The sequence below is a fragment of the Entelurus aequoreus genome, linkage group LG12, assembly GCF_033978785.1.
Source record: "Entelurus aequoreus isolate RoL-2023_Sb linkage group LG12, RoL_Eaeq_v1.1, whole genome shotgun sequence".
In the NCBI taxonomy this organism is placed as follows: Eukaryota; Metazoa; Chordata; class Actinopteri; order Syngnathiformes; family Syngnathidae; genus Entelurus; species Entelurus aequoreus.
The window spans coordinates 24217263-24241801 of NC_084742.1; the positions used below are offsets into that span (position 1 = coordinate 24217263).

General features: G+C 41.0%; 1 protein-coding gene across 49 annotated transcripts in view; it reads left to right on the forward strand.

Moving 5' to 3' along the window:
* The first annotated feature begins 12197 nt into the window (after positions 1 to 12197).
* LOC133661813 (receptor-type tyrosine-protein phosphatase delta-like) overlaps positions 12198 to 24539 on the forward strand; it is a 660250-nt gene continuing 647908 nt past the window's right edge. For 21 of the 49 annotated variants that reach the window (XM_062065296.1, XM_062065298.1, XM_062065303.1 and 18 more), the window contains exons 1-2: positions 12199 to 12466; positions 12544 to 12581. The gene's annotated coding sequence lies outside the window, so the exon portion shown is untranslated. Of the gene's footprint in view, positions 12467 to 12543; positions 12582 to 24539 lie in introns of all 49 variants that reach the window. The other 28 variants (XM_062065281.1, XM_062065286.1, XM_062065292.1 and 25 more) reach the window with 5 other exon arrangements.

Sequence of the window (24539 nt, forward strand, 5' to 3'; positions counted from 1 at the left end):
CTTTTTCTATTGTAGATCACAGATTTGTATTTTAAACCACCTCAGATACTATATCCTCTTGAAAATGAGAGTCAAGCACGCGAAATGGACATTTAAAGTGACTTTTATCTCCAAGACAATACATCGGTGACACACTTAGCTACTGAGCCAACGTGCTAGCATCGTTCTCAAATGAAGATAGAAACAAAATAAATAAACCCAAGACTGGAAGGATAGACAGAAGAGCAAACATACTATTAAACCATGTACATGTAACTACACGGTTAAAACTTCTCAGCCTGGTAAGGCTTAACAATGCTGTTGCTAACGACACTAAGGCTAATTTAGCAACTTAGCAACCAACGTTCTTCTTTGCAGTCTCAAAAGATTCACCAACACAGATGTCCAGAATACTGTGGAATTTTGCCAAAGAAAACAAGAGGCTTTTCTATCGGGTCCGATGGGGTCCAACCACTTCCGTTGCTTTTGTGACGTCACGCGCATAAATCATATCCAAAGGAGTTTTTCAACCGGAAGTGTGGCGGGAATTTTAAAATTGCACTTTATAAGTTAACCCGGCCGTATTGGCATGTGTTGCAATGTTAAGATTTCATCATTGATATATAAACTATCATACTGCGTGGTTGGTAGTAGTGGGTTTCAGTAGGCCTTTAAAACTACTGTGACAAAAAGAGGGGTGACATCTTTGTTTCACTAATATGACTGGCAACATTTCAATTGTGCTTTATTTATGAAGGAGGTGTCCTCTCTGTGAGATTATTGTCTCTATGCCACATTGTGTAATTTGTCATTAAATAAAAGCATCACACACACTCGGCTCATTAAAGTGCAATAAATGACAAAATAGTTTGAAGCCACATACCTCTCTTCTCCTACCGAAAGATGCAAAATGAATGTTTAATATCCTCATTGAATGACGACGTGTGCTGGACCTCAGACCAATTGAACTCAGTAACGAAACAAACATACTCACATAAATATTGCGCTTATTGCAACCATAGACAACAAAACACTTGTATTTGAACTTTTATACACTTACTTTAGTTATCTGCTGCACTGACAAGATGCCTGCTCTGTGCATGCTGGCGACTGTAGCAAAACTGCTGTCAAAACTGCCATGTGACGTCACCATTTTCCCTTTTCCTCTAACTTTACAGGGCGCACCAACCCAGGAACATGAAAACAGAATAATCGGCTCTGTTGGCCACTTAGTTAATAAAAATACTGGACAACGTGCATCCCTTGACAGCTCAATACGAACTGTGTACTTTTGTTTCTAAATACAGGACGATTTCGTTTTTCAAGAGACGTTTGACAACCCTATTTGGGTAGCATTCATGTTAGTGACGCTATCCTTAAGTTCATGTTTCGCTTTGGTATTCTATTTTAAACTTGATGTGCGGCAATGATAAGAAAGTCCGTCGCTGCAATACTGACTAATAACCTCAGTTTTATCGAAAGTTCCATCGAGGTTTATTTTCAACGGAGAACGACTTGCCATGGCTTATTTATCGCCATCCATCCATTTTCTACCGCTTGTCCCTCTCGGGGCCGCGGGGGTGCTGGAGCCTATCCCAGCTGCATTCGGGCAGAAGGCGAGGTACACCCTGGACAAGTCGCCACCTCATTGCAGGGCCAACACAGATACAGACAACACTCACATTCACACAATAGTACATACATTAGATACTGTACATATTTCTAAAAGAATATAGTTGCAATGATCGTACATGATAGTTTTGATCTTTTTCACAATTTTTCTGTACTTTTTACTTTTTCATGTTCTGATGCTCTTATTTTGGTTCTAATTCCTGTTGGGGTCCTTCTTTTGCTGCAGTTTCACTTCATGCTCTGTTTCCTGCCAGCACACCTGTTTTCTATTTGTTAATCTGGCCTATTTAGTTTCACCTGGTTCCCTTTTCTGGTGCCGGATTATTTTGCTTAGTACCGTTGCCTTCTGTGTAATTCTATGCTGCACTCGATTTGTTTTGCACTACCTGTGTTTTCCAAATAGATTTTTTTGCCTGTACGTCACCTTTCCTTGCTCTGCATCCTGGATCCAAACAAACAATGCTAAAATAAGAATGTAACAAAAGTACTGCATTTGATCCTTTTTTCCCTTTCCAAAACATACCACAAAACTGAATTAATCACATTTTGTGGTTTAAGCTGTTTTTAAGGGTAAAACACAAAATCTAGGATGTATTTTATGAAAGTGTTCACTTCAGTAATGCTCTTTTTCACCCTACCTCCGTATTGATTTTCCAATGTTCCGCAAATTTACTTGGTTTTGTACCTTTTTGTAAATGCTCTGTAGGTCCAAATGTTATAATAGGAATTATAGCAGCATTAATAGACTTAATGATGGTCTATCTTATATAATGCTACATTATCGGCTGGCCAAAAAAGCTATCACTGGATGTCTGCCAAGTGCAATATAAATAAAACTTGAGTGGGAGAAAGAGAAAGTGTTCACTGCAGAGTTTTGTCTCCGGTTTGCTTTTACATTGAGATAAGGAGATTTTTGTGACTCACTGCAAAAAGCGAGTGGGGAAACAAAATAGAGTTAAAGATAAAACCTAATGTTTAGAAAGGGTTCCTTAGTAAATTGTTACATAGATGGTCTTAAAAACAGCTCCTGTTGTATAGAGGGTCTTTGCCTAGCATTTTTACAGAAGGTCCCTAAAAACAGCAAGACGTTCTTGTCACGCAGAGGAGCTCTAACTAGCAGTTGGCCCTTAAAAATAGTAGCCTACTCCTGTCACATAAAGGATCTTTGACTGGTGTTTTGTCAGTAAGTCCTCAAGAACAATAGAGAGCTCCTGTGATATACAGCAAAGGATCTCAGACTAACAGTTGGTCCTTAAAACACTGGTTATATAGATGATCTATGACCAGTGTTTTTGCAGTAGCCTACGTCCTTAAAACAGAAGAGGGCTCCTGTTTGCAAAACACATTTCCAAACCGATCCCTTAAACCTGTACAAGCAGCCAAGAGCTCTCACAGGGTGAGGAAACGTTGTGCAACAAGCCATGCTGCCTAAATGTTGCTGGCCAAGCTGAGCCAAGCCAAGCCAAGCACTTGAGCATTATAGTAATGTTGCAAAACGCTCCAATTATAACCATAAACTCGCTTATTTTCGTGGGGGCCACCGCTGAGCTTGCAAAGACAGCTGTCTACTTACTCCCTGTAGGGTAATGAGCTGATGAACACCAGCCATGGTGTCTCCCTCATGGCTAGCATGGCCGACGCATACCCTGACACAGTCGTGCTCCATCCATCGTCTTCAGCTCTACTGCCAAGATTTGTGGGCTTTGGACTCGATTCAGGAGGACAGCAGTCCATTTTCAGCGCTGCTCTTTATGTAGAGTAGAATATATTATGTCTTGTGTGGAAATGTTTCTATTTTTAGGCTGACCATTTCAATTTCTTTTGGAACATATTAAAACTTCACAAGCATACATTTTATCATAAGTTAAAGTGCCAATGATTGTCACACACTAGGTGCGGTGAAATTATCCTCTGCATTTGACCCATCCCGACAGGGGAGCAGAGCAGCGCGGTGGCCACGCCCGGGAATCATTTGGTGATTTAACCCTCAATTCCAACCCTTGATGCTGAGTGCCAAGCAGGGAGGTAATGGGTCCCATTTTTATAGTCTTTGGTATGACTCGGCCGGGGTTTGACCTCACGACCTACCGATCTCAGGGCGGACACTCTAACCATAAGGCCACTGAGTAGTAGTAGATCACTAACATGATCAACCGTCAATAAGGCAATAAGCAGTGTGAAGGAGCAAAGCATGTCTGGACCCACTTCTCTGCCATAATCTTTCGGGGAAAAAAAGAACAAAAAAAAACAAAGATAGAAAGAACCGGCTGAATCCCACATGAGCAAGCTTGGCAACGCAGGTAAGGAAAAACTCCCCAGTGGGAAGAAACCTCTGACAGAACGCAGGCTTTATGGGGGGGCCGTCTGTTTCAACCAGTTTTGTAGTGAGAGAGAGAAACAAATTGAGTAGCAAGACAGAGTCGTGAGGGATAAGAAATAACAAATGTTTTAAAAAAAAGTACAGTAGTATAAATCAAAACGTATTCTTTTTTATACCCCGGTCCAAAAATGAGTACCGTATATGATAGTATTATCAGACACTTTACTTCAACAGTTCTTTTGTATACTTTATTTACTAGAGGTAGGAATCTTTGGGCACCTCAGGATTCGGTTACGATTATAATTCAGGAGCTACGATTCAATTAAAAATCTATTATTGATGCATCTTTAATTTATGTACCGTAATTTCCGGACTATAAGCCGCTACTTTTTCCCCTCGTTCTGGTCCCTGCGGCTTATACAAGGGTGCGGCTTATTTACGGCCTGTTCTTCTCCGACACCGACAAAGAGGATTTCGGTGGTTTTAGTACGCAGGAGGAAGACGATGACACAATGATTAAAGACTGACTTTTCATATATTTTGATAACGTACAGGCGAGCACTTTGTATTACTTTGCACCGTTGTATTATTTGTACTCTGCACGAATGCTGTTCGCCATGTCAAAGATGTAAAAGTTTGATTGAATGATTGAAAGATTTATTGTTAATAAATGGGACGCTTTGCGTTCCCAAACAGTCATCTCTGTCCCAACAATCCCCTCCGTGGTAGCAGGAACCCCTATATACTACGGTAATTACACATCAAAACCCTGCGGCTTATAGTCGGGTGCGGCTTATATATATGGCGCAATCTGTATTTTCCCCTAAATTTAGCTGGTGCGGCTTATAGTCAGGTGCGGCTTATAGTCCGGAAATTACGGTATATTGATGCAGTTTTACCATTTATTTCATTTCGTTAAATACGCGTTTATCACTTGCAACTTTAAAAAACAGTGCATTTGTAATAAGAAACAGTTTCGATTATATTTTTTTAAATGAATGGAAATGTGTGCAAAACTGGAACATAAGAGCCCTAAAATGAAGCAGCTGGTCATATCACTCGGTGAGGTGCCTCGCTGTAGTCAGCCAAATTTTAGAACTGTCAGCATTACTTTATTTTTTACAATAAATACATTGATTATTGGTTATTGGCGTTTACTAATCCGATTTAATAATCGTCCATGTCTAAATTTGGATGCATCTAAAAAATGATTATTTCCCCCACCTTTATTATTTACATGCCTTTATCCACACTGCCGCTCACACTGGTGTATGAATGTGAATGAACGTTTGAACGTAGGCGCACGTTGGCAGCCACGCTTCCGTCAGTGTAGACTGAGGCAGTTGTGGCTACAAATGTAGCTTACTACAATATACTGTGTGAATGTGGAGTGAATAGATAATTGGTTTTCAGTTCTATCTGTTAAGCGCTTTGAGTGTCTAGAAAAGCGCTATATCAATCTAATCCATTATTAACCATTCGATGCACAACATACCAATATCTACACTCTTCCAGGAGTGGGGTCAAAACCCCAATTAAAATCAATGTGTTTTGCAATAAACTTGGTTGTTATTCTTCAAAATCTTTAAAACGTAGAGTTGTAAAATTTCACATTCCAGCTAATCCTCATAAAACATGTTTGACATATGGCCATTTGCATTTTTATTTTTTAAAATTAATTTTACTAAATTTCTGTTTTTGTTGTACAGTTTTCAAAATTGACCCCAAACAGTTGCTATGGAATCTTCTATGAACCTTTAATTTTTAGCATCTCTGGCTCTTTCACGTCTGCATCTCATGTCAACACTCAATTCTGATGCAATTTTGACTGTCAATACTGTCCCACTTACACATCTGATGTCAGCAGTCTTGACACCAGCAAGGGAAAATATCTGATCCACTAAAGACTGAAGGACGACAGAAAGCCAATGAGGTAATTCCAAATACAGTAAAATCTGGAACTTTTTACATCCTTACGGCTGACTTTATAGATGTAAAAACCATGGCAGGTGCTTTATACGTGTTAGTTTTATTTAACCTATACATTTTGTGTTGTATCTTTCAATATTTGTGTGAGTCAAATATGTAGTTAACTCTAAACATTGGAAGCTAACATGGGTCATTCATTTTATCTGCTGTTTCTCCTGCCAACATGATGTGACTATCTTGCCAAAATGGCCACCAAACACAACGAGTGATGTTTATCTTCTGCCAACATGGTAATAAAACACAACTAGTCATGTGACTCTCCTGCTAAAATGGCCACCAAACACAACTAGTCACGTTTATCTTCTGCCAACATAGTAATAAAACACAACTAGTCATGTGACTCCCCTGCCAACATGGCCACCAAACAAAACTAGTCAGGTGACACCCCTATCAACATGGCCATCAAACACAACTAGTCATGTGACTCCCCTGCCAACATGGCCACCAAACAAAACTAGTCAGGTGACACCCCTATCAACATGGCCATCAAACACAACTAGTCATGTCACTCCCCTGCCAACATGGCCACCAAACAAAACTAGTCAGGTGACTCCTCTGTCAACCTGGCCACAAAACACAACTAGTCATGCGACTCCTGCCAAGATGGCCACCAAACACTTGTTACAATTCTCTTCAACCAACATGGTAATCAAATACAACTAGTCATGCGACTCCCCTGTCAACCCCATTTAGTCACATAACTCCCCTGCCAACATGGCCACTAAACACAACTATTCAGGTGACACTCCTGCCAACATGGCCACCAAACACTAGTAACAATTCTCTTCTACCAACATGGTAATCAAATACAACTGGTCATGCGACTCCCCTGTCAAGCACATTTAGTCACAAAACTCCCCTGCCAACATGGCCACCAAACACAACTAGTCATGTGACTCTCCTGCCAACTTGGCCACTAAACTAGTCATGTGACTCCCCTGCTAGTTTGATGGCCAATGACATCAGATGTGAGCGATGACATCAGATATGTAAGTGAGACAGTCAGGCTTGTTAAAGAATTGAAGACTTATGGAAGATTCTACAGGAACTGCTTGGGGTAATTTTTGACCACACTCGTGGAAGAGTGGGGTAATGATACAAAAACTGCAATTTTATTAAAAATTAATGAAGAAAAACAAATCTGATTGCCTAATGATGTTTTATAAGGTATACATGGAATATGAATATATTACAACTTTTCATTTTTTAAAGATTTTTGAAAAATCATTTTGAAGGTCATGTTTGACCCCACAGATTATAGTCTAAATGTGAAAAACGGGTACGATGGTTGAGACGACTTTCTTGTTTGTGAGGTTTTTTTTCTCGGGGTTATTTTCACCTCTCTCGTTAAAGATAAGGATTGCTACATGTTTTGTGTTTTTTTAAGCTTTACACCTATTTGCATAGCTTCTGTTTAAGTACTCTAAAAGTTCCAGGAAGTGATGAGTTCTACTTATGTTATTCATTAACATCATTTTGTAGTATATTAATACACCCTCTACTACTACTACTACTACTGCTACTACTACTACTAAAAATTTCACATGTGACACCTTAAAAATGCCATGGTCATTAATGATGATTATATCTTGAGTGAAATCTATTAAAACTATTATTTTTCCCATAATTTATAGCCCTTAATCCAACCTCCAGGACAATAATTACAGTCATTTTAGGTTAATTTAATGTGAAGGGTGGCCTAGTTTCTTGGAAAAAAACCTAACAAAATATTTCATAAATGCAGTGTAACTAACTGTTAAATGTAACAAACACCAAGATTCATAATTTACGCTTGACATTTTATATTTAATGCAGAGCAGTGATTCCATTGGGAAATATGTCTATTTCTCATTGGTCCATATGGCGTCATTGAGCAGAATTCTGCCTAGCAACAAGAGAGCTGTGCAGTAAGACCTCCCCTCCAGTAGTAGTTGCTGCTGCGTTTTGCAAGTCCACATCTAAATTCCATGCCTTACCTGCTGTATTGTGGTCACATATCTTTGGCTAACCACGATTCAATCAATCAATCAATGTTTATTTATATAGCCCTAAATCACAAGTGTCTCAAAGGGCTGTACAAGCCACAACGACATCCTCGGTACAGAGCCCACATACGGGCAAGGAAAACTCACCCCAGTAGGACGTCAATGTGAATGACTATGAGAAACCTTGGAGAGGACCGCATATGTGGGTAACCCCCCCCTCTAGGGGAGACCGAAAGTAATGGATGTCGAGTGGGTCTGACATAATATTGTGAAAGTCCAACACATCAGCGAAAGTCCAGTCCATGGTGGGGCCAGCAGGAACCATCCCGAGCGGAGACGGGTCAGCAGCGTAGAGATGTCCCCATCCGATGAACAGGCTAGCGGTCCACCCCGGAGCAGAGTAGAAAAGAAAAGAAAAGAAACGGCAGATCAACTGGTCTAAAAAGGTAGTCTATTTAAAGGCTAGAGTATACAAATGAGTTTTAAGATGAGACTTAAATGCTTCTACTGAGGTAGCATCTCTAACTTTTACCGGGAGGGCATTCCATAATATTGGAGCCCGAATAGAAAACGCTCTATAGCCCGCAGACTTTTTTTGGGCTCTGGGAATCACTAATAAGCCGGAGTTCTTTGAACGCAGATTTCTTGCCGGGACATATGGTACAATACAATCGGCAAGATAGGCAGGAGCTTGACCGTGTAGTATTTTATACGTAAGTAGTAAAACCTTAAAGTCGCATCTTAGGTGCACAGGAAGCCAGTGCAAGTGAGCCAGTATAGGCGTAATATGATCAAACTTTTTTGTTTTTGTCAAAAGTCTAGCAGCCGCATTTTGTACCATCTGTAATCTTTTAATGCTAGTCATAGGGAGGCCCGAAAATAAAACGTTACAGTAATCGAGACGAGATGTAACGAACGCATGGATAATGATCTCAGCATCGCTTGTGGACAAAATGGAACGAATTTTAGCGATATTACGGAGATGAAAGAAGGCCGTTTTAGTAACACTCTTAATGTGTGACTCAAACGAGAGAGTTGGGTCGAAGATAATACCCAGATTCTTTACCGAGTCGCCCTGTTTAATTGTTTGATTGTCAAATGTTAAGGTGGTATTATTAAATAGATGTCGGGGTTGAGCAGGACCGATAATCAGCATTTCGGTTTTCTTAGCGTTGAGTTGCAAAAAGTTAGCGGACATCCATTGTTTAATTTCATTAAGACACGCCTCCAGCTGACTACAATCCGGCGTGTTGGTCAACTTTAGGGGCATGTAGAGTTGGGTGTCATCAGCATAACAGTGAAAGCTAACACCGTATTTGCGTATGATGTCACCTAGCGGCAGCATGTAAATACTAAAGAGTGCAGGGCCAAGAACCGAACCCTGGGGAACTCCGCACGTTACCTTGACATAGTCCGAGGTCACATTGCTATGGGAGACACACTGCATCCTGTCAGTAAGATAAGAGTTAAACCAAGACAAGGCTAAGTCTGACATCCCAATACGCGTTTTGATACGCTCTAATAAAATATTATGATCAACAGTATCGAAAGCAGCGCTAAGATCAAGAAGCAGCAACATAGATGAAGCATCAGAATCCATCGTTAGCAATAGATCATTAGTCATTTTTGCGAGGGCTGTCTCCGTAGAGTGATTTGCCCTGAAACCGGATTGAAAAGGTTCACAGAGATTGTTAGACGCTAAGTGTTCATTTAGCTGCTGTGCGACAATTTTTTCGAGAATTTTCGAGATAAACGGAAGGTGGGACACCGGCCGGTAGTTCACCATGAGGTCAGTGTATAAAGAATGGCTCAGGGACACAGAGAGGTAGCGTTGCTGTCATGTTTACTAGTCATTCAGGAAGTCCGCTCCAGCCCCAAAGCACCCTGGGATATGTAGGCATAGCCTACCACTACACCTCCCCTTCTTAGTTCAGCAACAACATATTCAAACACAAACTAATAAGCAAACTTATTCAAACATTTTAGATGAACTTAGACCACTGTAAATGAATAACTCTGACATAGTATTACAATCATCTTTCGCTTACACTTCTTTTTTTTTTTTTTTTTTTTTTTTTTTTTTTTTTTTTTTTTTTTTTTTTAGCTTAGCAACTTTTCTTCACTTATCTCCGTTTTTATCGTCAGCACTGAGCTTCCTCCAGGCTATATTCATGAAGAGATAACATCCACCGCTTCACAGGAGTATAAAGTTATAACTTTTGAGTTCTTTTTCACTCTCTGACACCATGTATAAAGAATGGCTCAGGGACACAGAGAGGTAGCGTTGCTGTCATGTTTACTAGTCATTCAGGAAGTCCGCTCCAGCCCCAAAGCACCCTGGGATATGTAGGCATAGCCTACCACTACAGTCAGGATCGAGGTTAGGTCTTTTGAGTAGAGGATGAATAACCGCTTTTTTGAATGCTAGGGGAACAGTACCAGAGGAAAGTGATAAGTTTATAATATTTAACACTGATGGACCTAATAAAACAAAAAGCTCCTTGATTATTTTCCCAGGAATTGGGTCAAGTAAACATGTTGTTTGTTTTGTCCCATTTACACATTTTAACAATTCCTCCAATGTTATTTCATCAAAGAGAGAGAAACTATTTTGGAGGGCAGTGTCCGTCGTATATACAGTCGTAGCTGTGTTAATAGAACCCAGTTGTAGCTGAGATGCATTGTCTTTAATCTCTTTTCTAATGACTTCCATTTTCTTATTAAAGAAATTCATAAAGTCATCTGCTGAGTGGGTGGAGCTACTGGGAGGAGTCCCTTGTTGGGTTAGCGATGCTACTGTACTAAACACAAATTTAGGATCATTTTTGTTGAGGTGGATGAGATTTGAGTAATATTTAGCTTTAGCTGAGGTAAGCATGCGTTTATAAGTTATTAAACTATCACTCCATGCTTGATGGAAAACTTTTAGTCGCACGCCATTTGCCTTCCAGCTTTCTACATGATAATTTCTGGGCTTTAGTTTCTTCTGTAAACCATGGGGTACGCCTTTTAGGGGCCCTTTTTAGCTTTAGCGGTGCTACACTATCAATGGTGTCGCGCAGGGCGTCGTTAAAGCTGTTAGTGAGGTTATCAATAGAGCCCACATAATTTGGGAATGGTGCCATTACCGAAGGCAGTAGGTCTGTAAGAGTCGTCGTTGTGGCAGCATTAATGTTGCGGCTGCTATAGTAGTTATTATTATTATTATTAGTTTGTTGACAATGAGTCAGAACTTCGAATTTTATAAGGTAATGATCGGACATTACTTTAGTGTACGGGAGTATCGTAACTTTAGAGGTGGTGACACCCCTGACAAGCACTAGATCTATCGTATTACCGTTGCGATGCGTGGGTTCATTTATTATTTGTGTAAGACCACAGCTATCAATTATAGTCTGGAGCGCCACGCATGGAGGGTCCGATGGGGTATTCATATGGATGTTAAAGTCTCCCATTATGATTATATTGTCGGCGTGCGTCACGTATTTATCTCACCATATGAAATACATTTTACTTGACTAATTATTGTTCATTGATTTATTTTTGAGTTGTATTTTTTTATGGAGTATATTGTGAATATATTGAGAACAGGAAGTCAACAAACGTGTTAGCAATTGCTACGTAATGGAAAAGGGGTAGGATTAAATAGGATCTGCTTCTTCCTACTCTTTTTCAAACATGTTGAAAAGAGAAACTGGAAATTGTGATGTACCATGTTGTTATTGAATGAATGTTCAAAATAAACTCAAACCATACCATACCATAACATACCATGACCAGCTCATCAGTAGAAGAGCCTGCCACCACTATAGAGCGCTTCTGTCATATAGGAGGATATTTTTCAAGTGTTTTTGCAGTCGGTCACCAGAACAATTTGTTGGTTCCAATGCTACCTAGAAGAAATAATGCAGTCATTTAAAAGTATAATTATTTTCACATTTCAAGATAAATACATATAATGATAAAATGGTAATAATTCAAAGATATATTTGTTTTTATTCAAAACATTAATTAACAATACATAGTAATTGTAAAAAATGCTTTTGAACACCTCATCGTATTCTGTCATCGGCCCCCATGCGGTGGTAATGGGAAGTGCAGCTCTGATCTCAGCATCCTTATCTCGTCCCTCTGTCTCGCTCTGTCTCTTGCTCGCTTCCTTTCCATGCATAGTGTGTGTGTGTGTGTGTGTGTGTGTGAGTGTGTGTGTGTGTGTGTGTGAGAGAGAGCGTGCGTGCTGGTGTAAACCTGACAGCGACTGCATTTCCTCTGGAAAAGCGTTCTTTTCTCTCCCCCTCTCCACTCTGCCGCAAGTCTTCTTGGCGCGCTTATCAGGACACTGCAACAGAGAGCAGGTAGCATCAGTGTCCATCTCGTCCCCACCAGATGTTGTAAAGGGACTTTTTTTTCCCAAAGAGGAGGGAGTCTAAAGGAATTTTGCTCTCTTCCAGCCTGTTTTTTTTTGTGGGACTAAGACACGCATTGCTGTTTTCTGACTTTGGAAAGGAACAAAAAGAGGACTCCTCTGGAATTTCCTTAGGAATTAAACCACCAAGCCCTGGTAAGCAAGTTTGGACATTCACATTTATCCATTTTTGATAATTGCCTTCCTTATTTCTACATATCTTCTTCATGCAGTTACCAGGTGCTTTTGCATTCATCCACCGATTTAAACAGTAAGTGAGCACTTTTCCCCTGCACCCCGTTCTATTGTGCAAAGTTAAGGATGTTCTGTGCACACATTCCTGCATTCCCTACACTCACATATTCAGCAGCTTTCTCCAACAAAAGCCAAAGAAAAAAACTTGGTGTTCCTGTTGGAAATAGTGGACAGTTAATTATTCTATTCCTCCCTCAAACTGTCGCGACCGTGATACATTTATTAACTGTATGAATTGGCATGCAAGTGTAAAAAGAAGTTAAGCAGTAAAGCAAATGGCTTTTGGAGGTGAGTTGCTTCACATAACAGCATTCTGTTCCACTTTAAAAAAAATACTGCTTTTACTATTTATTTACTTATTTCCACCATATTGTACTGAGCGGCCAATACCGTGACATGTGTGCTGCTTTTAAGAGTCATACAAGTATAAAAAGAAGTTAATTATAGCTGGTTAAGGATGCATTGTGCACACATTTCTTCATTCACCCAAAGTATTTAGCAGATTTCTCCTCATTTACGCATTTTTCCGCCACACGTTCTATGCAACTTCTTCTAAGGAGTCATCAACGAAGGCAAATGTCTTATAAAATTAAATGTGGTAAGAAAAGTGTAAGGTTTGATGCTTTCTTTGGTGCCTGTTAGAGCCAATTAGGTGTGATTTGCAGCCTCAGAAGGGTGGTGGTGTTGGGACGGAAGGAGCTAAGAGAATGGGAGCTGAGATAATGAAGTGGAAAGTGTGTGTGGTGCAGGCAAAGTTGAAGGACTGAGGCTGCACGTAGCACCAGCAATACTTGACATTAGGAGATGGTAATGAACGCAGAGGAGTCTGGTGGTCCCACGCCTCCCTTCCCTTTTGTGTAAACGTATACAATGAGTAATAATGTATACATTTTAATGCAACTCAAAATTATTTAGTATTCAATTGTTTTTTAATTTAAATAAGTATAGTTAGCTATTGAGAAAATATTTTTCAAGACACAGTACATACAATCTAAATAAATAACAGTGAATAAAAGGCATATACATGATTTTAAATAGACAGAAAGTAGGGATCGTATGTGCAAGTTACCCAGCTTGAATGACATCATTGCAACATGTTAATCAACATGGTTGACAGCTAGCTCCACCCATTTTTGGTATCGTACTGTATCTATTCTATTGGTACCTTTCTCCCTCCCACACAATAAGTTTGCATTAAAGTGTTGTGCTTTAGTGGACGACCCAGACTCAACACGACGATGAAGGAGGGATGGAGGGTAGAGTCACATGAACGCTATCTTTGAACAAGTTCATTTATTTTGATTTTTTTAAAATCCTATGATATTTCTCACTTTATTTATCAAAGTCCTGGGACTGGAGATTTTCTTTGTCCAAATGCAGGGTTGATTTGCAGCTGATTTTTTTTTTTGTCAAAAACAAAATCCTGAGAAGTGTGAGGCGTAGGAAACCTAAGAGGCGGGGGGGGGGGCACAATAACCTCCCCGCCCACCTGAAAAAACACAGTTTGAAGAAAAACAAAACATTAATTTTCTCAGCAGAACAGATGCAATGCAATAAATATAATTCATTTTACAAATAGTTTTGCTCATAAATACAGCTCCTGTATTCTCCCTCTGGGAGACTGCCTGTGTTTTAGCTCAGTAGTGGTACACTGGTCTTTCACGCGGGCATTGTCAGTTCGAGCCCTGCTCGAAGCAGTAGAAAGTAACAACGCAGCCGAAAGAGAGAGAACACAATCGCTAGACGAGGCTGAGCTGTTTGTGATTGACAACTACAAATAATTTAATTTAATTCCGTGACTAAGGGCCTGATCAACTAAGATCCAAATACCATACACTTAATAGCGTGTACAAACTTTGAACTTGGGTGTGATCTACTAAGACTGCAAGTACGATTGATAACAAGTGCAGAAGTGGTGCATGAGATGCCCTATTTAAATGAGGATTTAGCGTGTAATACCGGCTGTCACCATGGAAACAATCGGATTTTCCTCCACATTTATAACATAATATGGTCCAACCTGTGGCATTTCGTCATGTTGTTGACATGTAGCACACAAATATAACATGAACCATCTTTTCTGGGCTATATTGAGGCGTGGTCTTGACAACAGAACATACAGTATTTTTAGTATGCTGAAGGCGCGCCGTGGAAGGCAATGCGGGGTCGTGATGGGGCGTCTGGAATGAGCCAGCATCAAGAAAATGCATATTACAAGAAGTTTTTCAACATTGGATATACAATGTAATAATAATAAAATATATATTATAAGAAAAAATGCCCATCCATCCATCCATTTCCTTCCGCTTAGCCAAGGTCGGGTCGCGGGGGCAGCAGCCTAAGCAGGGAAGCCCAGACTTCCCTCTCCCCAACCACTTCGTCCAGCTCTTCCCGGGGATCCCTAGGCGTTCCCAGGCCAGCCGGGAGACATAGTCTTCCCAACGTGTCCTGGGTCTACCCCGTGGTCTCCTACCGGTCGGACGTGCCCTAAACAACTCTCTAGGGAGGCGTTTGGGTGGCATCCTGACCAGATGCCTGAACCACCTCATCTGGCTCCTCTCGATGTGGAGGAGCAGCGGCTTTACTTTGAGCTCCTCCCGGATGGCAGAGCTTCTCACCCTATCTCTAAGGGAGAGCCCCGCCACTCGGCGGAGGAAACTCACTTCGGCCGCTTGTACCCGTGATCTTGTCTTTTCGGTCATAACCCAAAACTCATGACCATAGGTGAGGATGGGAATGTAGATCGACCGGTAAATTGAGAGCTTTGCCTTCCGGCTCAGCTCCTTCTTCACCACAACGGATTGATACAGCGTCCGCATTACTGAAGACGCTGCATCGATCCGCCTGTCGAACTCACGATCCACTCTTCCCTCACTCGTGAACAAGACTCCGAGGTACTTGAACTCCTCCACTTGGGGCAGGTTCTCCTCCGCAACCCGGAGATGGCACTCTACCCTTTTCCGGGCGAGAACCATGGACTCTGACTTGGAGGTGCTGATTCTCATCCCAGTCGCTTCACACTCAGCTGCGAACCGATCCGGTGAGAGCTGAAGATCCTGGCCAGATGAAACCATCAGGACCACATCATCTGAAAAAAGCAGAGACCTAATCCTGCAGCCACCAAACCGGATCCCCTCAACACCTTGACTGCGCCTAGAAATTCTGTCCATAAAAGTTATGAACAGAATCGGTGACAAAGGGCAGCCTTGGCGAAGTCCAACCCTCACTGGAAACGTGTCTGACTTACTGCCGGCAATGCGGACCAAGCTCTGACACTGATCATACAGGGAGCGGACCGCCACAATCAGACAGTCCGATACCCCTTACTCTCTAATCACTCCCCACAGAACTTCCCGAGGGACACGGTCGAATGCCTTCTCCAAATCCACAAAGCACATGTAGACTGGTAGGGCAAACTCCCATGCACCCTCAAGGACCCTGCCGAGAGTATAGAGCTGGTCCACAGTTCCACGACCAGGACGAAAACCACACTGTTCCTCCTTAATCTGAGATTCGACTATCCGGCATAGCCTCCTCTCCAGTACACCTGAATAGACCTTACCGGGAAGGCTGAGGAGTGTGATCCCACGATAGTTAGAACACACCCTCTGGTTCCCCTTCTTAAAGAGAGGAACCACCACCCTGGTCTGCCAATCCAGAGGTACCACCCCCGATGTCCACGCGATGCTGCAGAGTCTTGTCAACCAAGACAGCCCCACAGCATCCAGAGCCTTAAGGAACTCCGGGCGGATCTCTTCTACCCCCGGGGCCTTGCCACTGAGGAGCTTTTTAACTACCTCAGCAACCTCAGCCCCAGAAATAGGAGAGCCCACCACAGATTCCCCAGGAACTGCTTCCTCATAGGAAGACGTGTTGGTGGGATTGAGGTCTTCCAAGTATTCCCTCCACCGATCCACACCATCCGCAGTCGAGGTCAGCAGAACACCATCCTCACCATACACGGTGTTGATAGTGCGCTGCTTCCCCTTCCTGAGGCGGCAGATGGCTGCCTCAGGAGTCCTATGAGCCAAAATAACCTGATAGGACTCCTTCTTCAGCTTGACGGCATCCCTCACCGCCGGTGTCCACCAACAAGTTCTAGGATTACCGCCACGACAGGCACCAATTACCTTGCGGCCACAGCTCCAATCAGCCGCCTCAACAAACATGGTCCACTCAGACTCAATGTCCAGCACCTACCTCGTGACATGTTCAAAGTTCTTCCGGAGGTGGGAATTGAAACTCTCTCTGACAGGAGACTCTGCCAGACGTTCCCAGCAAACCCTCACAATGCGTTTGGGCCTGCCAGGTCTGTACATCATCCTCCCCACCATCGCAGCCAACTCACCACCAGGTGGTGATCGGTAGAAAGCTCCGCCCCTCTCTTCACCCGAGTGTCCAAAACATGAGGCCGCAAATCCGATGACACAACTACAAAGTCGATCATGGAACTGCGGCCTAGGGTGTCCTGGTGCCAAGTGCACATATGGACAACCTTATGTTTGAACATGGTGTTCGTTATGGACAATCTGTGACGGGCACAAAAGTCCAATAACAAAACACCACTCGGGTTCAGATCCGGGCGGCCATTCTTCCCAATCACGCCTCTCCAGGTTTCACTGTCGTTGCCAATATGAGCGTTGAAGTCCCCCAGTAGAACGAGGGAATAACCCAGGGGAGTACTCTCAAGTACTCCTTCAATTGAAGAAAAAAATGAATAAAATAAAATAAAAAAACTCATGCAGACACCTAAACAAAATAAATGTATTTGTTTTAATCAGCCCCTTAAGTCATCCAGCAGCTATACAATAATACATGTTATTGCTGGATAGACCATATGTCTAATATTTTTATTTCTGACTGTCTAAATGTGTTGACACGTGCACAGACGGAATATGTTTTCTCTCAATATGTCATATTGCACTGATCGCCTCCTTTCTCACAGCCATGTGTGCAAAACTGTGCCAGCGTGCACTTTAATTTCAAACGTGCTAAATAAAGAGGCAAAACGGCAGCTGCAGGACAGTTTTATTGTTGATAAATCACATTGCTAATGCTAAATGATTATAAATGTGTCTCCTCCTATAATTGTGGCCGTTCTGAAAATCCGTATCTATTCTGCATATTCATGAAGACAGACACAAAATGGATTGTGCTCTCTATTTTGCTCATTTAATAGACACAGTCCCCTGTGCCCCAGCTTAGTAGATCAGCTTTGCGTGTGCTATCAAGTTTGCATGTTTTTTAACACATGCAAACCTTTAGTAGACCAGGCCCTAACTGTTTTGTACTTGTATTATTATTAGTTTCACAATTATCATCATTCCTATTATTGACATACTGTATTTCCACCGTATTGTACTGAGTAGCCATGACAGTTATGCCTGTAATGTCTTTTGTGCATTGCAATAAATTCCCTTTTTGGTTGTATGGTTATGGGTGTTCAATGCGAGAATGACACACAAAAACCCAATTTCTAAAGTAATAATCTAATTTCTAATCTCACAGAATTTACTGATGTCGTGCGGGGTTTTCTCTGATCTCGTGTGACATAATGCAGTCATTTTAACAGAAACGTTTCTACCCTTTATTTCCAACAGTATTGTAGGCTGCATGTTCACTATTTTGGTCTTTGGTAAAGCAGCTCCATTATCCCAGCGTCAGGAGCACCTTGGTGGCGGTCCAAGACTCTCTGAGCCAAGCCTGTGACTCTCATGGGCCGCTTCATAATGAGGATGCACTGTCAGATAATTAGATACACCTGGCATTGGGAGCGTTTTTTTTCAGGAAATGTTGATCCATTACCAAAGAACATGCCTGTGCTTGCCAGGCATGAAGAAGAAGAAGAAGAAAACCCTCCTGTTGTCCTCTTCTCCTCTCCCATGATGTTTTTTTTATTTATTTAACCACTTCTCAACACTCTTGGAGGGCTCGCCAATGTTGGGCTGCCAACGTTTCTTCGAGCCTCTAAATTTAGCACCTCCTCATAGCAATTGAGTTAACGTTTGACACCTATGTGGATGGGTACCTTTTACATTTGAACAGATATAGTCCCAATTGCTGGTACCATAGAATTAGTATCAGTACTAAACTGTATACATTTCTGGTACTTTTTTTTTAGTGTTCATGTGGTTATGTGGTCATGTTAATTTCTTTAATGATAAACTCACATTTTTTATTCAATATTTAACACTGAGCTGATAATGATTGCTTTGCTATTCAGATGTTCTAACAAGTTTTCTAACACTTCTTAATCTACTTTGGTGAGCCCCACAAAGTGTTTATACTGTAAGCATTGCCTTGATTACACACCAGCTGTTTGATTGTAACGTGCATGTGGTTTTGATTATTAAATTTGGAGGTGTTGAAATCAGGGGCGCCGCTAGGGATTTTGGGCCCCATGAAAATAATCTTTAGAGGGCCCCCTGTATTATAATTTCATCATCATTAGGGGCCTCTCTGGGCCCCTCTCCATCATGGGCCCCTAGAATCCGTCTCCTTTACCTCCCCTTTTCGGCGCCCCTGGTTGAATTCGCCATGTAAAATGAGCTAGTGCCTTTCTATCAGGCACGTTTGCTTTGTTGGCATTATAAATGGCTGCATTACAGTCTGCTACAAATATTACTGTTTGAAAGTGCTTTAGCTGGTGCTAACCAGGTATGGGCTGAATGGTCGAGTCGCCAGAAGAAAGCCATTTCTGCGCAAATGTCATAAAGTATCCCCCTTACATTACGCCAAACAGCACAGAGACGAGCCTCAAAACTTCTCGAACAAAGTAATTTGGAGTGATGGCTTTTTTCTGGTGACTCGACCATGCAGCCCATTTTTCTTCAAGTGCCTCCTTATTTTGCATCTTGAAACAGCCACACCACAATTTTTCAGAGTGTCCTGTGTTTCAGCTGAAGTTTTTGTGGATTTTTCTTTGTATCTCGAACAATTTTCCTGGCAGTTATGGCTGAAATCTTTGCTGGTCTACCTGAATCCCTCATTTTCCACTTCTTAATCAGCGTTTGAACACTGCTGATTGGCATTCTCAATTCCTTGGATATCTTTTTGTACCCCTTTCCTCTTTTATGCAGTTCAATTACCTTTTCTCGCAGATCCTTTGACAATTCTTTTGCCTTCCCCATGACTCAGAATCCAGAAACATCTGTGCAGCACTGGATGAAAGATGCAATGGTCTGTCAGAAGCCCAGAAACTCACTGACCTTTTATACACACACATTAATTACAAACAAACAGGTCTCAGGTGAGGATTGGAACCTTGATTAGCCATTCAAACCTGTTTGTGTCAACTTTTGTGCATGTTATCAGATCAAAGACACTGGGGTATGTAAACTTTTGACCAGGGTCATCTGGGTACTTTCTTTTGTCATTTTGACTTAAAAATAGTAAACACAGTTGTTTGCCAATTAATAGCTTCACACAACCATTAAGCATGAGTGGAAGAAAGGTTTTTGTGTTATCATTCATATTCTCTGAAGAATGGCCAAGAAATCATAAATTCTCCCAGGGTATGTAAACTTATGAGCACGACTGTATGTATATATATATATATATATATATATATATATATATATATATATATATATATATATATATATATATATATATATATATATATATATATATATATATATATACACATATATATACACATATACAGTATATATACAAACCCCGTTTCCATATGAGTTGGGAAATTTTAGATGTAAATATGAACGGAATACAATGATTTGCAAATCATTTTCAACCCATATTCAGTTGAATATGCTACAAAGACAACATATTTGATGTTCAAACTGATAAACTTTTTTTTTTTGCAAATAATCATTAACTTTAGAATTCGATGCCAGCAACACGTGACAACGAAGTTGGGAAAGGTGGCAATAAATACTGATAACGTTGAGGAATGCTCATCAAAAACTTATTTGGAACATCCCACAGGTGAACAGGCAAATTGGGAACAGGTGGGTGCCATGATTGGGTATAAAAGTAGATTCCATGAAATGCTCAGTCATTCACAAAGAAGGATGGGGTGAGGGTCACCACTTTGTCAACACATGCGTGAGCAAATTGTTGAACAGTTTAAGAAAAACCTTTCTCAACCAGCTATTGGAAGGAATTTAGAGATTTCACTATCTACAGTCCGTCATATCATCAAAGGGTTCAGAGAATCTGGAGAAATCTCTGCACTTAAGCAGCTAAGCCTGTGACCTTCGATCCCTCAGGCTGTACTGCATCAACAAGCGACATCAGTGTGTAAAGGATATCACCACATGGGCTCAGGAACACTTCAGAAACTCACTGTCAGTAACTACAGTTGGTCGCTACATCTGTAAGTGCAAGTTAAAACTCTCCTATGCAAGGCGAAAACCGTTTATCAACAACACCCAGAAACGCCGTCGGCTTCGCTGGGCCTGAGCTCATCTAAGATGGACTGATACAAACTGGAAAAGTGTTCTGTGGTCTGACGAGTCCACATTTCAAATTGTTTTTGGAAACTGTGGATGTTGTGTCCTCCGGACCAAAGAGGAAAAGAACCATCCGGATTGTTATAGGCGCAAAGTTGAAAAGCCAGCCTCTGTGATGGTATGGGGGTGTATTAGTGCCCAAGACATGGGTAACATACACATCCGTGAAGGCGCCATTAATGCTGAAAGGTACATACAGGTTTTGGAGCATCCAAGCAACGTTACAAGACAATGCCAAGCCACGTGTTACATCAACGTGGCTTCATAGTAAAAGAGTGCGGGTACTAGACTGGCCTGCCTGTAGTCCAGACCTGTCTCCCATTGAAAATGTGTGGCGCATCATGAAGCCTAAAATGTTACAACGGAGACCCCTGGACTGTTGAACAACTTAAGCTGTACATCAAGCAAGAATGGGAAAGAATTCCACCTGAGAAGCTTAAAAAATGTGTCTCCTCAGTTCCCAAACGTTTACTGAGTGTTGTTAAAAGGAAAGGCCATGTAACACAGTGGTGAACATGCCCTTTCCCAACTACTTTGGCACGTGTTGCAGCCATGAAATTCTAAGTTAATTATTATTTGCAAAAAAAAAAAAAAATTATGAGTTTGAACATCAACTATCTTGTCTTTGTAGTGCATTCAATTGAATATGGGTTGAAAAGGATTTGCAAATCATTGTATTCCGTTTATATTTACATCTAACACAATTTCCCAACTCATATGGAAACGGGGTTTGTATATATATATATATATATATATATATATATATATATATATATATATATATATATATATATATATATATATATATATATATATATATATATGTATATGTGTATATATACAGTCGTGGTCTAAAGTTTACATACACTTGTAAAGAACATAATGTAATGGATGTGATGTCTTGATTTTCCAATAATTTCTACAACTCTTATTTTTTTGTGATTGGAGCACATACTTGTTGGTCACAAAAAAACATTCATGAAGTTTGGTTCTTTGACAATGAAAAAAGGAGGATTACCTCCAAATGCTTCAGGACAATGTAAAATAATCAGCCCAGAGGTTGGGTCTTGGGCGCAGTTGGGTGTTCCAACAGGACAATGACCCCTAACACACGTCAAAAGTGGTAAGGGAATGGCTAAATCAGGCTAGAATTACAGTTTTAGAATGGCCTTCCCGAAGTTCTGACTTAAAGGTGTGGACAATGCTGAAGAAACAAGTCCATGTCAGAAAACCAACAAATTTAGCTGAACTGCACCAATTTTGTCAAGAGGAGTGGTGAAGAATTCAACCAGAAGCTTCCCAGAAGCTTGTGGATGGCTACCAAAAGCGCCTTATTGCAGTGAAACTTGTATATGTATAAATGTATGTATATATATTTGTATATATATACTCTCATGGTGTATATCGTTCCTATTTCTATCACAGTCCAAGACAGCATTAGTGCTCGGATTTGCCTTTTAAACACTTGTGTGGGTGGGACTATTATATTTAATACATGGTAGGGATTTGAAATTGCTAATAAACGTTTGCCTGCTCTTGGTCCAGAGTGCTAATGCTTTTGAATTACAACAGCACAGTGGGTGTGGCTTGTATATGCACATTTTCTTCATAGGATTGTTTACAACAAACTCTGCTAAGCAACAATTTGACCTGGAAAACATCGAAGCTGAACACGAACAGGCACTCAAGAAAATCTGGCGAATGATGTTGCTACGATAGTTTTTCCGCTTGTATTGGTTTAATAATGAATACGGAAGTGCACTTTCTTCCTTTTCTGTTTGACAAATTTTAGCGCAAAGCTCAATAAATACAAAAAAAACCAAAAACCTGCGCCGCATGAAAACTTGCCGACCTGTGCTGTTTCCTTCTGCGGTGCTTACTTCTCGGATGTGCTCGTAAATCAGACGCTCGTTAAGTCGCGCTACCACAATGTTTGCCTTCCGCCAGAGACATCGATGCTATTTAGCTTGATATATGCGATACAGCAGCAGCACTGCTGTGGATGTCCAATTAAAGCATCTTTCCAAAAAACTCACATTTGCTAGTTTCTTAAAGAGACACTTTATAGAAAAAGGAGTTCTGTTTTTTTGGAGAAGGGGAAAAAGTTTGCTGCATTACAGACGCGGCACAGCCCTTTTTTGTAAATACCCTTCAATATATGAAGGCTGGCATTAGCACTCTAACCCAACAAGAGACATCAATTAGAACCACTCAATTGCCATCTAACCAATTTACTTCGTATACTCCACATAATATTTACAGGCAAGCTAAAGTAGGAAGTGCACACACTATCCATTTCCAATCAGTGCTTCCTGAAGATCATGGAAAAATGTGGAAGGAAGGAGACAAGGGAGTGAAAATGATGCATATTTCATTGTTTGGCACACTCGGCGGTCCAAAGTGGGGAGAGCACAGCATGGAGTCCGTTGGAATGTACAGTTGTGCCTCGGCCTATGAGTGCCACAATTGAGAAGTTTTTGGGATACGAGCTGTTTCTCGGCTAATTGTTATGCTTTAGGCTGCGAGCCAAAGTTTAGGTTGCAAGCCTCCCCACCATTAGTTGGCGTAGTGAATGTCACAGTGAACCCCGTGAGATGCGGTCAAAACATCCGATCTTACACGCTAGCATTAGTTTATAGCTAGAGAAAGTGAGTGTAAAGAGACAATGGTGAGACGAAGATTTGGATGATATTAATCAAATGAAAGAAATACATTATGCAGAATCATGCTCGAGGCGTGCATGTAGTTGACTAGGCAAGTGTTTTTCAACCTTTTTTAAGCGGAGGCACATTTTTTTCATTAAAATAATCCTGAGGCACACCACCAGCACAACATGTTAAAAAATTAAACTTAGTAGCCTATGTCAGTGTTTTTCAACCACTGTGCTGTGCCGTGAGATACAGTCTGGTGTGCCGTGGGAGATTATGTAGTTCCACCTATTTGGGGAAAAACATTTTTTTGCAAACCAGTAATTATAATCCGAAAATAATGTGCCGTTGTTGAGTGTCGGTGCTGTCTAGAGCTCGGCAGAGTAACCATGTTATTCTCCTCAATATCAGTAGGTCGAAGCTGGTAGCTACTGATATACAGGTATAATTACTGGTTTGCAAAAACATTTTTTTGCTGGTGATGTGCCTCCGTATTTTTTCAATGAAAAAATTGCGCCTCGGTTTACTAATTCTCTTGTCTCAAAGTAGGCCTACAACGTAATTAGCTACCTGCTGCCATCTACTGATATCGATAAGTATTACATGGTTACTCTGCCGATATCTAGACAGCTCAAGCCCTTAACAACGGCAAATGTGTACATATTATAATTATTGGCTTGCAAAAATTATTTTTTAGACCAGTTGAGTGAAATTGCATAATTTGCCGCGACACAGCGGTTGGAAAACGCTGGCCTAGGCGAAGCAGTACAAGCAGAGCACTTTACAACCTGCACCTTACTGAAACAGATGTCAATAACAACAGCTATGGGCATTCAAATAATTTCTAAACAG